Genomic DNA, 15,020 nt, shown 5'->3' with positions numbered 1-15,020 from the left:
TCAAGCTCACTCTTAATAAGCAAGATTCAAAAAAAAAAAAAAAAAAAAAAGCAAGATTCAATAGAAACATCATTTCTTCTCCATGTTAAAAATAGTTTCTTATTTAAAGTAACTGTATGTGGGGCATGTTTACAGTAAAAATTAACTTCATTAGCACCGGTCCTTCTCAGAAAATCCTGGGACATGTTTATCTATTACCATTTGTAACAACGTTGCCCAATGATTTTAAAATTAAAAACAGAGTTCAGCTCTGCCACCAAGTAAGTTCAAGTATATACACAGCCCACAGTTAGGTCATCAAAGGAAACTCTGAGGTTCCTCAACGCTGGGAACCAAGTCAGTGCCTCCGAGATGGCTGTACTTTTTATTTTCACAAAATCACTTCACTGAGAAGAAATCCTTGCTATGAAAGCTCTGAAGCCCAGCTCCTATAACTGCTTTCTCTTTTGTTCCCAGGAAATGAATTGAGAAATCTAGTGAATGCAATGCCTTCTTAAGAACTCACAGGCACAGTGACGCATCAGTCCAGCATAATTGGCAAAATATTTACCATGGAACACCACAATTCCTCTCTCCCCAGAAAGGAGTACGAGTAACGGAGAAGAGAAAATACCAGCTTCAGACCACATGGATGTCTAGAGGGGACCCGCACGCCTCTCCTCCACTTTCCCTAAGACTCCTACACCCCCAATTCAAATCAACAGGTAGGTTAAGAGCCAGAGGCACATTTAGCATCCCCAAAGCTTGCTCCCCTCTCTCTGACACTGGTCTCTTTCTGTAAAAAGTAATAATACCCAGATATGTTTACTGAACAAACCACATTCTCCCTCACTGAACTGATACTGCTTATGCCTTACATTGGAGCTTCCCGGGTGGCTCAGCAATGAGCATGGCTCAGAGAATGGCTCAGAGTGGCTCGGAGAACCTGCTTGCAATGCAGGAGATGCAGGTTCAAATCCTAGATCAGGAAGATCCCCTGGAGGAGGAAGTGGCAACCCACCCCAGTATTCCTGCCTGGAGAATCCCATGGGCAGAGAGGCCGAGAGGGCTACAGTCCACAGGGTTGCAAAGAGTTGGACGTGACTAGCACAGCACAGCACAGCACATGTCATACATAAAATTTTCATACATTCTGCAAAATATCTGCAGGATATTCATCCTCCTATATTGATCTGTTTTCATTCTTACGAGACAACCATATGATCTATTTTTATATATTTATATATATGTTTTATTAGAGTATAATTGCTTTACAATGTTGGATTAGTTTCTGCTGTACAACAAAGTGAATCAGCTATCAGTTCAGTTCAGTTCAGTCACTCAGTTGTGTCCAACTCTTTGCGACCCCATGAATCGCAGCATGCCAGGCCTAGATGTGTACATATATCCCTTCCATCCTGAGCTTTGCACCCACCCCCAGTCCCACCACTCTAGGTCATCCCAGAGAGCTCTGCATCAGAAAATATCAGAACAGAACCAGCACTGATGATAAGGACTTTGACTTCCCAACAGGAAAGAGCCCTGAAGGAGGTTAGTCAGAAGAAAGTTGAGGCAAAGATGCAAAATTTAAGATAGGACCAAAAACTCAGTCAATCAATATAACTAATATTGTATCACAACATTTAACAAACCTAAATAAATGCCAGAAATCTGTAGTGAATCAAATGTCAAAATTTTCAAGAAAGACAGAAATAGTATCACTGATTTTTCTTTTTGCCTCTAAGACCTACAGTTGCTTGTGTCTCATAAAATGGGCTTCCCAGGTGGCACTAGTGGTAAAAAAAAAAACAAACAAACAAAAAAAAAAAAAAACCTCCTGCCAATGCAGGAGATGTAAGAGACACGGGTTTGATCCCTGCGTCTGGAGAATCCCATGGTCAGAGGAGCCTGGCAGGCTACAGTCCATGGGAGTCACAGGGTCGGACATGACTGAACTGACTCAGCGCTTCGTATACATAAAAGGCTATAGAACTGACCAGCCACAAGCCTGGGGATCAGCTGTGAGCACCCGTTGGGTGAAGCTTGGGGATGGCTGTGGGAAGGGAAGAGAAAGGAACCAAGCGGACTCATGGCTTAGCAATGCTGGGCAAAAAAAAAAAAAAAACCAACCACCTTTTGCCGAGTAACATGGAAATAGATCTGAAACATATGGATTAAATTCCTCCCAAAATAAACACAATTTTTAAAGGAAAGGAAAAGTACTTAGCCACTATGTTTGAGGTTTTCCTGAACCCAATCCTTTGGAAAATTGACACACGAGTGAATTACTCAGTGGTTATAACACAGCCGGCTTTGAAACAGGCTCGTCATAAACCACCAGTTTGTTTTTCAAACAAAAAAATGTTAACGGTTTGCCTAAATCTGCTCCCTGGCTCAGTCCGTTCGAGGTTCATTCTTGTTCTTTACGGGATGGGGAACTGCTCTGCATGGTCACTGTCTGCCTGAGAAGCTCTGGGTCCTAAGCCCCAAGGATTAGGGGAGTTCAAGGAGACCTAGCTGGGAATCATGGCCCCTATTACACAGCAAGGACAAGAGCCCTGGAAAGAAGGCAGGTCACTGAAGCACTGCACTAAGAGCTAGACAGACATCCGAGATGTCCTGCAACTTCCTTCACCGTCCGGGGTTGAGACTCTGCAAGTTTCCACGGCAAGGGCACAGGTTCAATCCCTGGTCTGGGAAGGTCCACTACCATGCAGGAAAAAGAAGAAAGATCATTCTGTACCAGCTCCGAACCCATGGGCATCAATGTCCTCATCACTCACATGCAGGCACCTTTGCCCCCTCTGGGGAGCGGAGGGAAGGAGGGCACGCAGTGGGGTGAGAGCCGGGCAGTAGCCAACGCAACCAAGCAGACAGCTCGGGCTCATCACTGGCCATCCATCAGACAGTCCTGTGGGATCTAGGAAGCCAGGGTCATTGGTCACCTGTCCTGACAGATCAGGGCAACCTAAGAGCCAGTGTAAGGCCAGCCCGAGGAGGCAAGAGGAAGCTGAATCTTCACAGTTTAGGAATCAATCCCATAGTTCCTGGTGGGCCAGTTTCCAAAGTAATGGGAGCTGATGTCAAGACCCTTGGACACAAGACCATCTGGATAGAGAGGCTGCTGATCACCAGCTCTTTCTTGACACTCCCTAGTTCAGTGGGTTGTTGGTCTGGCAGCAGACCCAGCCCCAGGCAACAGCACGTGTACATCCTGAAGGGAACCCTCACTGTCCCTTTCCTCCATTGGGATTTCTCAAGTACCCAGTAGTGCTCTCTAGACTGAGCATGCCTTACATTCGTCACCTTAAATCAGTCACATGATGATGCTTTTAGAGCTTGCTCTATGTCCAGGTGGTGCTACTAATACAGAACCCACCTGCCAACACAGGAGACATGAGACAGGGGTTTGATCTCCAAGTCAGGAAGAGCCCCTGGAGAAGGAGTGGCAACCCACTCCAGTATTCTTGCTTGGAAAATCCCATGGACAGAGGAGCCTGGTGGGCTGCAGTCCACAGGGTCACAGAGCCGGATATGGCTGAAGTGACTTAGCACGCACACCCACACAGTGCATAGAGGGAGTTCTTCAGATCCCTTTCTAAGAACAAGGGCCATCCATCAGTGAGGGGTGGGGCGCCCTTCAGGCATTGTTCCATTTAGAGTATCAATTTTCTCCTTTGAGAGAGCTTTGTAAGACGCACACAGGAGCTCCAGCTTGAACTGGAACCTTCCGCCTCACCCTGGGCCAGTGGAACTTTTCCATTCTTAAGCTTCTGGCTTAACAGTCTCTTTTCAAAACTTACTCTCAAAAACATCCTGCCTTTAAATTTTACATTTGGCTAGTTTACACCGATGAAAAGCGATGAGAGATCCTGGGTAGAATTTGTTGAGTCTTATACCCAGAAATATGCTTTTATTTTTTTCCCTTGCCAACTTTTTTAGAATCTGAAAAGTCTGGGATGGTTAGGCAAGGTTGCAAGTAAAAAAGCCCATTTCTGCAAGAAACTCACTGCTCTCTTTGCTTCCCCTGGTGGACAGCTACTGCTGGAGACTTCTGAGCCAGCACCTGCCACACTCCCTTTCTCACGGGGAGTTAGTGTGCCCCACGTTTGCCAGAGTGTCACACAGGACACTTCTGGTACCCTTCCACGGACAACTATTGACACAACGACCAGCAAGGCATCCAGAATGTCAAGAAGAGACAGCAAGACCAATCACAATAAAACTAAGATAACATTCTTCATAGGGCTGCCAAAAGCAATTAAAACCTCTCCAGGACAGAGATTTCCAAACCATGCTCCACGGAACCCCTACAGTTCTGTGGAATTCTTTAGAGGCCACAAGACAAAACCCAAACCCTCACAGCCACAGCCACATTTTCTCTGGTTTGTAAACTGGGTTTAGTAAGATTTTGTAGAAAAAAAAATTGAAGGTTGAAGTAGTTTTAAAGCACCGGCCTGAGAGACAAAGGCTCCAGAGACCTACAGATGTCCAGAGGGATGTTCTCTCTCTTCAGCTTTAGAGAGTTCATGTACCTGAGGCAGCTACAGGCTTCATGGAACTGAAGGGTTGCAAGAAATGAAACATTTAGGCCTATCTGTGCTTCTGGATTCTTCTGCATGGCCTCCCCATTTTCCCCCATGGCATGCTGCAGTCCGTCGAGTTGCAAAGAGTCAGACACAACTGAGCGACTGAACCGAACTGACTCTGCTTCTGGATTTTTCTGCAGCCTCCTTTCTGTATAGAATGCCTTCTGAACTCCACTCTCCACATTTGCCTCACCAGAAAATTCCTCTGTGTGTGCTCAGTTGCTCGGCTGTGTCCAACTCTTTTGTGGCCCCATGGACTGTAGCCCACCAGGCTTCTCTATCTGTGGGATTTGCCAGGCAAGAGTACTGGAGCAGGTTGCCACTTCCTTCTCCAGGGGATGTTCCCAACCTAGAGACTGAACCTGCGTCTCTTGCACTGGCAGGTGGATTCTTTTCCACTGAGCCACCCAAGAAGCCCCAGAAAAGCCCTGAAAACTCCTGCTAATCCTTCTAGATGCACCTCTTCTCATGCCGCTGCTCAGAGGAGCTTCTCAGGGGATGTGCCCTGGCTTTGCCTGCCCCCAAGCAGGCCCTCTGCCCACCGCACCTCCTGACCCATCTGTCCTAGCCCCGGTCACACTACATGGCAACCACTGATTTGGATGTTTGCTTCCCCCTGGCAGGGCTTCCCTGGTGGCTCAGTGGTAAAGAATCTGCCTGCCAATGCAGGAGACATGAGTTTGATCCCTGGTCCAGGAAGATCCCCTGGAGAAGGAAATGGCAACACACTCCAGTATTCTTGCCTGGAGAATCCCATGGACAGAGGAGCCTGGCAGGCTACAGTCTGTGGGGCCACAAAGAGCTGGACACGATTGAATGACTAAACAACAAGAACCCCTTCATGGGACTGTTAGCTCTGGAGGACGGAGATCACTTATTCAACTATGCCTCCTTCATGGCTAACACAGGGTCTCCCCCTAGAAGATGCTCAAATCAGTAGTCAATTTCTTCCCTGCTCCCGGATGCAGCAGTGGCGACTAAATGCAGTTGCACACCTGCATCTTGGGCTGCAGGGGCATCTCCGATGGCCAGTCCATCCCCACAGTAGTGCCATAGGGAGGGCAGCTGAGGAAGATCATTGAGCCTAGATTTCATTTTCAGGTTCCAAAAAAAAAAAAAGAATAGTTGTGATTTCAGAGTCAAATAAAGTTGTTGAAATGTAAACACGCATTCTCAGTGTCTGGAAGAGGACTGAGATGAAATTCCCCAAGTGATCTCTTAATACCACCAAAATTACACTCAAATGCCTCTGCCAGGCAAAGATAAATTGCCATTTTCACAATGGTCTTGCACTTAAAAGTAACTTGGCCCAGGGAGCTTTGGAAAATTTATTATGACCGGGAAAATGGGAAACTCAAAGGGGTTCAAGATATTTAGTCTACTGATAAGACAGCTTAGGAGTGACAACAATTATCTCCAAGAATTTGAAGGGTCGTTAGCAGGTCATTAGAAGGACACTGGCCAGCTGGGCCCCATCGACTTGGACATCAGAAATGGACTCTAACGACACCAAAACGAGCTGAGTTAGGGCTTCCCTGGTGGCTCAGTGGTAATGAATCTGCCTGTCATTGCAGGAGATGCACGTTCGATCCCTGATCCAGGAAGATCCCACAAGCCTGGAGCAGCTAAGCCCATGTGCCGTAACTACTGAGCCTGTGCTCTAGAGCCCATGAGCCACAGCAAGAGAAACCACTGCAATGAGACGGACATGCACCACAGCTACAGAAAAGCCTGAGCAGCAACAAAGACCCAACACAGCCAATGAATAAATAAATACTTTTTTTTTTAAAGGATGAAGACCTTAAAACAAAAGCTGCATTAGTGTCACAAAATGTCGGCAATGATGTAGGCCCTGGTGACCCAAAGGAAGCTCTGTGGACCAGCAGCATCACCTGGGAGCTTGTCAGAAATGCAGATGCTGGCCCCACCCACCCAGATCTCTCTGATCAGAACTTGCATTTTTACAAGCGCCCCAGTGACTTGCTTGCATGTTTGAGTCTAAAAAACTCTGCCATGGTACCTTCCTTGGTCCCACATGCTGAGCTAAGTTGCTTCAGTCGTACCCAGGTCTTTACAATCCTACTGACTGTAGCCCACTAGGCTCCTCTGTCCATGAGGATTCTCCAGGCAAGAATACTGGAGTGGGTTGCCATTTCCTCCTCCAGGGGATCTTCCCAACATAAGGATTGAACCCAGGCCTCTTAAGTCTCCTGCATTGGCAGGCAGGTTCTTTACCACTAGTGCTACCTGGGAAGCCCCACGGGCTGGGTCTGTCCTCACAGCCATAAAGTCTCAGGGCACCAGCATGAACTCTGATCCCAGAAAAGGCCACATAGTATAGTAGGCTCCTGGAGAAGTCTGCAGCCCCCTGCCACCACCACCCCCCCCCCCGCCCACCCCACGATGAATAGAGACAAGAGAGGCAATAGTCTAGCACAAATATTTTGCATACCAGAAGGACCCTTTTCTAGATGGGCCTTCCCTGTGATAGAAAATGCCTAATGGCTAAGCTCTTCTATGGACAGCTGAAGGAAAGAAATGCTTAGGGTTTGCAAAAGCTGTTGTCTGGTCAAAGCACTTTAAACCCAAGTTATATCCATCATGTGGCTGTCCTTGTGAAAGATTCAGATAATGCCTCAGCAATTTCCCCACATGAGGAGCCAGACTGTCCGGAGCTGGAGAGCGGAAACCTGTTCTGAGTGAATGTCGGTGGGGGAGGTGGCTGCCTGGACTCCACCACACACAAACCAGCGCTCTCTCACCTGCAGGGGGTGGGAAGGGAGAGGTGGGCTCAGATGCTTGGAGCCAAACTGAGCCTAGAGAGGGGCCCTGGAAGGTAACAGAGGAGGGGAGAGTCACAGCTCCTCTCCCTTGGGGTGGGGAAGTGAGTTTCCTGGCACCGAGGGTACAAAGCAGAAAGCAAATGTATATTTGATGACATTTCTCTGCAGGCAGCCTCTCTTCCAAACAGCCAAGTCTGAATGAAGCCTGGTACCAAAGCAGAGAGAGGAAAGAGGATAGGGAACCTCCCAGAGAGGCTAGGAGAGCCCCTGGAAGTGCAGATGTTAATAAGACTCACTGTGATACGTACCCTGTGTGCGCGTGTATGCTCTGTGGTATCTGAACTTGCGACCCCACGCACTAGCCCAACAGGCTCCTCTGTCCATGCAATTTCCCAGGCAAAAATACTTGAGTGGGAAGTGGGAAAGAGGTTCAAGAGGGAGGGGACATATGCATACCTACGGCTGATCCATGTTGATGTATGGCAAAAAAAACACAACAATACAATATTGCAAATCAATTATTCTCCAATTAAAAATAAGCAAATTAAGAATAATAAGAATAATAAAGAAAACTGGAGTGTGTTGCCATTTTCTTCTCCAGGTGATCTTCCCCATCCAGGGATTGAACCCCAGTCTCTTGGGTCTCCTGCATTGGCAGGCGGGTTCTTACCGGCTGAGCCACCAGAGAAGCCCAATAGGCACCACAATTCTGTCCAGTTTACCAAAATGTCCATCTGCCAGGCTCTTGGGAAAGGAGACTCTGGGCCCAGCTGATCAGCCGGCAAAACAGCGAAAAAGAACTCAGTCTCTGCCCAGATCCATTACCATCCTAACAGCCTACTAACCTAACCAGACCCAGGAGAGTAAGAATGTAATCACTTCCTGTTCCCTGTTGAAAAGAAACTGAGTTGCCTCCATATAATGATAAAAAATGCAGCAAAAGGAGACAACTGATGCAATATCTGGAAGAGATGAACCATTTTGGTATTTGCCATCATGTGGAAAGAGAGATGTAGGGATTTCTCTGGTGGTCCAGTGGCTAAGACTCCAAGCTTCCAAAGCAGGGAGCCCAGGTTCGATCCCTAGTCAGGGAACTAAATCCCACACGCTGAAACTAAGAGTTCAAATGCTACAACTAAAGATCCTGCATGGTGCAACTAGGATCCAGACTTGTTGTTGTTCAGTGGCTCAGTCATGTCCATTTCTTTGCGACTCCATGGACTACAGCACACCAGGCTTTCCTGTCCTTTACTATCTCCCAGAGTTTGCTCAAACTCATGCCCATTCAATAGGACCCAGTGTAGCCAAATCATTTAATTAAAAAATTTTAAAACGAGAGAGATGTTCCCTAGACTGATCATGGATATGGGATCTTGTGGATTTGACCCATAAACATAACTTTGTTCCTTTTAGGAATCAACATGCTTATATTTATCTTTTGAGTTATAACTACAAATGCAAAAAACGTTTATCCTGTCAAACTGTGCTGCTCCATCAATACCACATGAGGTACTAAAAGGGGTCACTTTAAGCGGCAGGCCTCAAAAGACGCTGAGAGTCACCCCCATCAGCCCGCCAGCCATCCCCACTGAATGCCACACTTGCTATTTGATCTGTCTGTCCCAGCCACTCAGAAGCTGCTGCAGCAGACAGAATGCTACAGGATCCATGAAGAGCCTCTTTCTGCCTCTCACACCAGTTCCTCCCCTTCTTTGGCCCACTACTCCAAAAGGATTCTGTAGTTAGATAGTTTTCCTACCAGTAAGTCTTGTGTGCTGGAAACTGGAACAGTACAGGAGTCCAGAGAAGAGAATCATGACTTCAAGTTCAGCCAGGGCCCACGTCATCATTCACATCACCAGGTAGACGAAAGATTCCCAGAATCCATGGACTGCATCCATCAGTTCCACTCCTTCCAGACGGAGGGAGCTAAGATGACTTTGATCTACTAAGGAAAAAAATATATATGGAAAATCTAAGAGCAGCAGAATGTAAAACTGGCGGAAACACACACAGACACCCACAAGTACACCCATGCTTTTTGCAGGAAAAAAAAAATCTAACTGTGATATTGGACTCAGTACAACTCCATTATCCAAACTTCTGCATGACATCACATATTCAACTTGGCTCAGTGGTAAAGAATCCATCTGCCAATGCAGGAGATGAGGGTTTGATCTCTGAGTCAGGAAGATCCCCTGGAGGAGGGCATGGCAACCCGCTCCAGTATTCTTGCCTGAAGAATCCTATGGACAGAGGAGCCTGGAGGGCTATAGTCCACAGGGTTGCAAAGAGTTAGACATGATTGAGCATGCACACACCAGACAGAAGAACCTCAAAGACAGAGCTGGAGGAAATGTTCAGATCTATCTGTGACCACCTAAGTGGCAATGCTCCAGGCAGAGTACGGTAGTGTTTTGGCCCAGGTCTCACAGCCAAGCAAGGTTCAAACACAAGGGCATGTGCCTCCTGACTGGGAGCAACCATTCAGGGGTTTCCTAGACCATGTTCTGCCCTAGTACATCGACCCCACACTTCATCCTGCAGGAATCAAGAAATGGGGCTGCAGAGGGCACTTCCTATCAATACCCAAGGGAACCTCACCTCCAAGAGGACAAGGAGTTCCCTCAGAAGATCCTGAATTCCTCTGAGAGAAGGATCAGGAAGAATAGATCATCTCAACCAGAGGGCTGTGATAACATTTTGAAAATGACTTACTTTCTCCAAGTGGCACAGGTGGGGAAAACAGGCAACTGATTTGTTTCATGCAAACATTCTTCCACTGATCTTTGGTGAACACGTTAGGGTTTTGTTGTTGTTGTTGTTGTTGTTGCTTTTGTTTTTTCCAACACTGTAATCAACTTCAGTATTTTCATCATTTCTATCAACAAGTTCTCAAACATGAATATAAAGTGGAGCTGGAGTCCCTATTAAACAATCACTAGGTTAGGAGAGACAGCAGAGGGCTGGTGAATGTAATCCAAAAGCAGTGCACAACTGACTTTAAAATATGCCTCTGAGAACCTCCCTGATGATCCAGGGGTTGAGACTTTGAGCACCCAAAGCAGGGGGCATGAGTTTGATCCCTGGTTGGGGAGCTAGGATCCTGCATGCTGAGTGGCATGGCAAAAAAAAAAAAAGTAAAATATACTTGTAATCACTACCATTTTAAGAGCTTTCTTTGTGTTTAGCATGGATATACGTGCTTTACATTTTACTACTTAATTCTCATTGGCAACTCTGAAAGGTTGGTTGTGTTGTCCCCAGTTTCCATATGGGGAAACAGACAGAGTTTAAGAGACTTTTGAAAAGTCACACAAGCTGTCTTCAAAAATAAATAAATGAAGATGCTTGAGTGTTTTTACTCTCTATAGGCCTTCTACAAACAGAAGCAGATCTTCTGAATTTCTGTCAATATTAAGATGAAGGAAGCTACATCTTCTACAGAGCTGAAAAATTACAAAAAGAGCCTCAGCCAATGCCGTTTCTTATCAGAGAACGGAGATGTTTAATTTGCCCAGATTAACTCCTACAGGTTCTCCGCAGCCTGTTTCCAGGCAACCAACTGCAAAATGCTCTACTGGGCTAAAGAGGAACCAATGGAAGCTTCTTTAAGAGTGTTATGCGCCTGGGAGGAAGCGATTGGGCTCGGAAAACAGCACAGCTGCTTTTGCAAAAGCATCCAAACTCATTCTCTGTAAACGTGATCTATGTGCTTTTTCTCCATTCTGTCCCTGTAACTGTGAAACTAGTATCGCCTTCTGGTACCGTATTTACTAAAGAATTTAATAAAGCGGAACATGATCCTATGTCACACGCCTAAAACAGTTTGGGGTGTGTGGGTCTCTAATTAGGTGTGGCATCATCTCACTGTCTCAGCGTGCGTTGCACAATTACAACACCTCGGAGGGCCCCGTGGTGCTGCAGAGAAGCCCCCACGACACCACACTGAAAGTCGGATAAGAGCTCAGGTTCAGGGCGATCTCGGAACGGGTCACAAACCACCCAGGCTTCCTTTACCCTCCTGAGTGGCTCACGTCGCCTCGGGACGGGATCCGGAGGGCTCCTGCAGACCATCGGCCCCTCTCCACCTGCCCTGTACCCCTACTCTCCGAGTCTGGAAGGAAAACCGCGCCACTTCCCCGGGAGACCCAGGGCCACCGACAGGGAGTGGAGGAAGCGGCTGGGAGCTGTCCATGGTGGCGCCGCGCCTGGGCACGCAGAGCCGCCGGCTCCCGCCCCCGGGCGCGCCCGGGATCACGCTCCAGACCGCCGGAATGGAGAGACAGACTCGCTCCCAGCCTGCAGCCAGGCACTGGCTCACACATCAAAAGTTCCGTTTTAAAAGGGTTTTCTCACCTGTGGGCAGCCTTGGCTGCACGAAGCAGGACTCAGGACCTCAAACCCGGCTCCTGGCGGCGCGCCTGGGACGGCCGTAGTGTTGGACCCTTGGGGAACCGCGGCAGTCTTGAGAGCGCGGACAGCGAGTCTGCGGCGGAAGACCTCGGCGCACTGAGCTCCTTTCTCAGGAGCACATGCGTCCCGCCGGCTTCACTCCAGAGTGTCTCTGGCCCTGATTCCCAGAGCGGCGGGCTGGAGACCTGGCCACGGCCCTGGCCTGGGCTCCGCCAGGTCCCTGTCTTTATTCCCAACCTTATTTGACCTTTCTTGGAGCTGACATTCCTCTCCAGGGACTGCTGAACCCTCTTGCAGCGATGCCAGGTTGGGCGTCGTAGTCTAGACATCAGTAGGGGTCCTCCTGTCATCTAACATTCAATTAACCTCCACCGGTCGTGTGCCAGAGCGATGCTGGGTGCCTCACGCCGTCGGGGAGAGCGCGCGCGGCGAGGCAGCAGGAGGCGCAGGGGAAACGGGAAGGAAGACAGTGCTCAAAGCCGAGCAGAGACCTGCCGCCAGGTGCGCGCCCACCAGTGCTCGGTGTGAGCCGGCTCCCTGTGAGCTGGACTCCGCGATCTGACCCTCGGAGCAGTCACTCCTCGACGAGACACTTCGGGGCGCAAGTATCTCCCCGGAGACATTCAGAACCCGGGAACTCTACAGAAAACGGGGACCTGCTCCCCTCCGGATGCGCCCCGAGGACACTGGCGCCCCCCGGCACCTGCTCCTTGCAAAGTCTCACACGACCTCAGAGAAATCCCACAGCGGACGTGTGCCCATCAACAGACACGTGGACAGACAGACGAACAGACAGCACAGCACAGACAGACAAACAAGCCCATGACGCGGTGCGTTTTCCCTAACACCGATGGAGGCGCCGAACCCCCCATCTCCCCTCCCCTCTGAGGCTGGGCAGTCCGCACAGCCCCGGCGCGCCGAGCCGGCCCGCTTACCTCTGGGTCGGTAGCCGAGACACTCTCACGCCTCGCGGGCCAGAAGCGCCGCGGTCAGAGCGGTCGGGTGGCACACTGACCGGCCCGGTTATGTCCCGGGACTCGGGCAAGCCGAGTGGTAGTTCGTCCGGGAAAGCGGGGTTCAGCCCCTGACCGCTCTCAGCTCCGCCGGCTCCGCGCGCCGCTGGCCCTCGCCAGGCTCAGCCGGGGTGCACCGCGCTGCGCTCGCCCGCGCTCCCCGGCCGCCCGCCAGAGCGGCGGCTTTTATAGAGTGCTGCCTGCTCTTCAGCCGGCCGCGCCAGGCTGGCTCCTCCCCGGGGCCCCTGACGCCCGCGCGCCACCGACCCGCCCCCCGCTGAAGCTCGCCTCCCCCTTGCCCAAGTCGGGCGGGGGCCCCGGGCCCCGGCCGGACCCGGGCGGGCTCTGGCGGCCGCTCTGGGAGACGCAGACCCGAGCCCGCGGAGCCCGGGGGAGCCCGAGCGCGCGGAGCCCGCCGGCGGCGGCGGCAGCAGCCAGGTGAGGGCGCTGGAGCCCAGGACACGGGAGGAGCAGCAGCGGCTGGCCGCGGAGAGCCTCTTCCCCGCGCTCAGAGGGTTTGGGGTCTCGGTGCGTAGGCCTGGATCCCCACTCCAAACCAGCTAGGGGAGAGGCTCTCTCCGAGAAAGCCTAGCGCCTAGCGCAGAATCGCGGAGAGACGAGGTTCAGGGTTATTAAGTCTCAGAATCTTTTTTTTTTCCTAATCCTATCAGGGTGTAATAGGGAAGAACAGACCTGAGTCCGTATTAGATGTGTTTCTTTTGCTTTAACCTTTGCATTCTGTTGCTTTAGCAGTGTTGCCTGTAGCCTGAAATATAAAGGATAGCCCGTTCTCAAGGCTCTGACCTTTGAGGATAACACTTGTTCTTGCATAGAGCGAGGAAACGTTTCAGAAGAGAGAGTGACATTTGTCTTGTTGGAAGTTTATAGGAACACTGTGACCCAATTTCAGCGGACAAAGATTACTGTATCAAGACATTTGCAACCAGCAACCTTGCCCTTTCCCTCACCTTGCCTTTAAAAATGCTTTGCTGAAACTCTTCCCGGAGTTCCAGGGTTTGAGGTACTGCAATAGACTTTTTTTGCACCAAATTCCGACATTTCGGTTTGCTTGGCCTCATTGTGTGTTGGGCACACAAGCTTGCCTTTGGTAAGGAGAGGGTGGCTTTGGAAAGAGATCCTAGTATAAGATTAAGCAGTTGCTCCAAGTGGAAGACCCGTGGGCTTTTCCGTCAAAGAGATCTTGATTTGAAACCAGAGTCAGACACGCTAGGTATGTGACTGCGGATGGGGATCTTATCACTCCCTGGTGGCTCAGACGGTAAAGAATCTGCCTGCAATGCGGGAGACCTGGGTTCCATCCCTGGGTCAGGAAGATCCCCTGGTGAAGGGAACGGCAACCCACTCTAGTTCTCTTGCCATGGAAAGAGGAGCCTGGTGGGCTACAGCCCATGAGGTTGCAAAGAGTCAGACGCAACTGAGAGAATAACACTTTCACTTTCACAGGGATCTTAACCTCCCTGGGCCTCAGTTTCTTCATCAGGAAAACGCGTTGCTTCCTTACCAACTCATAGGATGTGAGGGCACAGTAGCGCAGGTACCTAGGTCACAGCAGGTCTTCAGTAAATTAAACTCCTCCCTGTATGTGGGGGAGAGCGCTCTACCTTTGACTGGACAGACTGCGGCCCTCCAGGGTCAGATCAAAAAGGCACGACTGGTCTAGATATTTCCCTGCTGGAAGAAACAGTCCTAGTGGAAAGAGCCCATAACAGGGCCCTAGGGCACCTGGCATCTTCTCCCAGCTCAGCCACTACCTTGCTTTGTGGTTTGGAGTCATCCATTCTCCTTCTCTGCTTGCTGTACCTCTTCCACTTTCCTGGAGCTTACAGCTCAGCCACTCGCCTGGTGGACTGGAGTCCTCCTAGAATAGCTAGTTCTTTCTCCCTTCCCTTCCAGCGCAGTGTGAAAGCTGACTCTGCAGGTACAGTTCTCATTCTAGGCAGCACACATCACACTGTGAATCCATGTCTGGGCTTTGAAGTCAGACAGAAGCTGCTGGACTCTGTGTCTGTGTTTTCTGCACTGGCACAGAAGCCTTAATTACCTGACTAAACTAGGGAAGCAATGCCTTGCCTCTCCAGACCTTTCTCAGAAGACTGATCTTGACCATCCCTAGGTCCCTTACCAGGATTCTCAGCCTTTCTTGACAGGTAACAGGCTGGGTACTATGGCAGATTCTCCCCCTCCCCGCCTCTCCCCCACCCAGCCTTTCCTTTCCAGCA

The 15,020-nt window shown here is 49.8% G+C and overlaps 1 protein-coding gene across 1 annotated transcript in view; it reads right to left on the bottom strand.

Annotated features, from left to right (window-relative positions):
- The window catches only part of CEMIP (cell migration inducing hyaluronan binding protein), a 160,225-nt gene extending 147,289 nt beyond the window's left edge, over window positions 1-12,936 (bottom strand). Inside the window, 1 exon segment of the mRNA XM_018066296.1 lies at window positions 12,703-12,936. The gene's annotated coding sequence lies outside the window, so the exon portion shown is untranslated.

The sequence above is a fragment of the Capra hircus genome, chromosome 21 (genome assembly GCF_001704415.2).
Source record: "Capra hircus breed San Clemente chromosome 21, ASM170441v1, whole genome shotgun sequence".
Taxonomy (NCBI): Eukaryota; Metazoa; Chordata; class Mammalia; order Artiodactyla; family Bovidae; genus Capra; species Capra hircus.
Note: the sequence above shows the minus strand (reverse complement) of the source record. Positions and strands in the feature narration are given on the sequence as shown.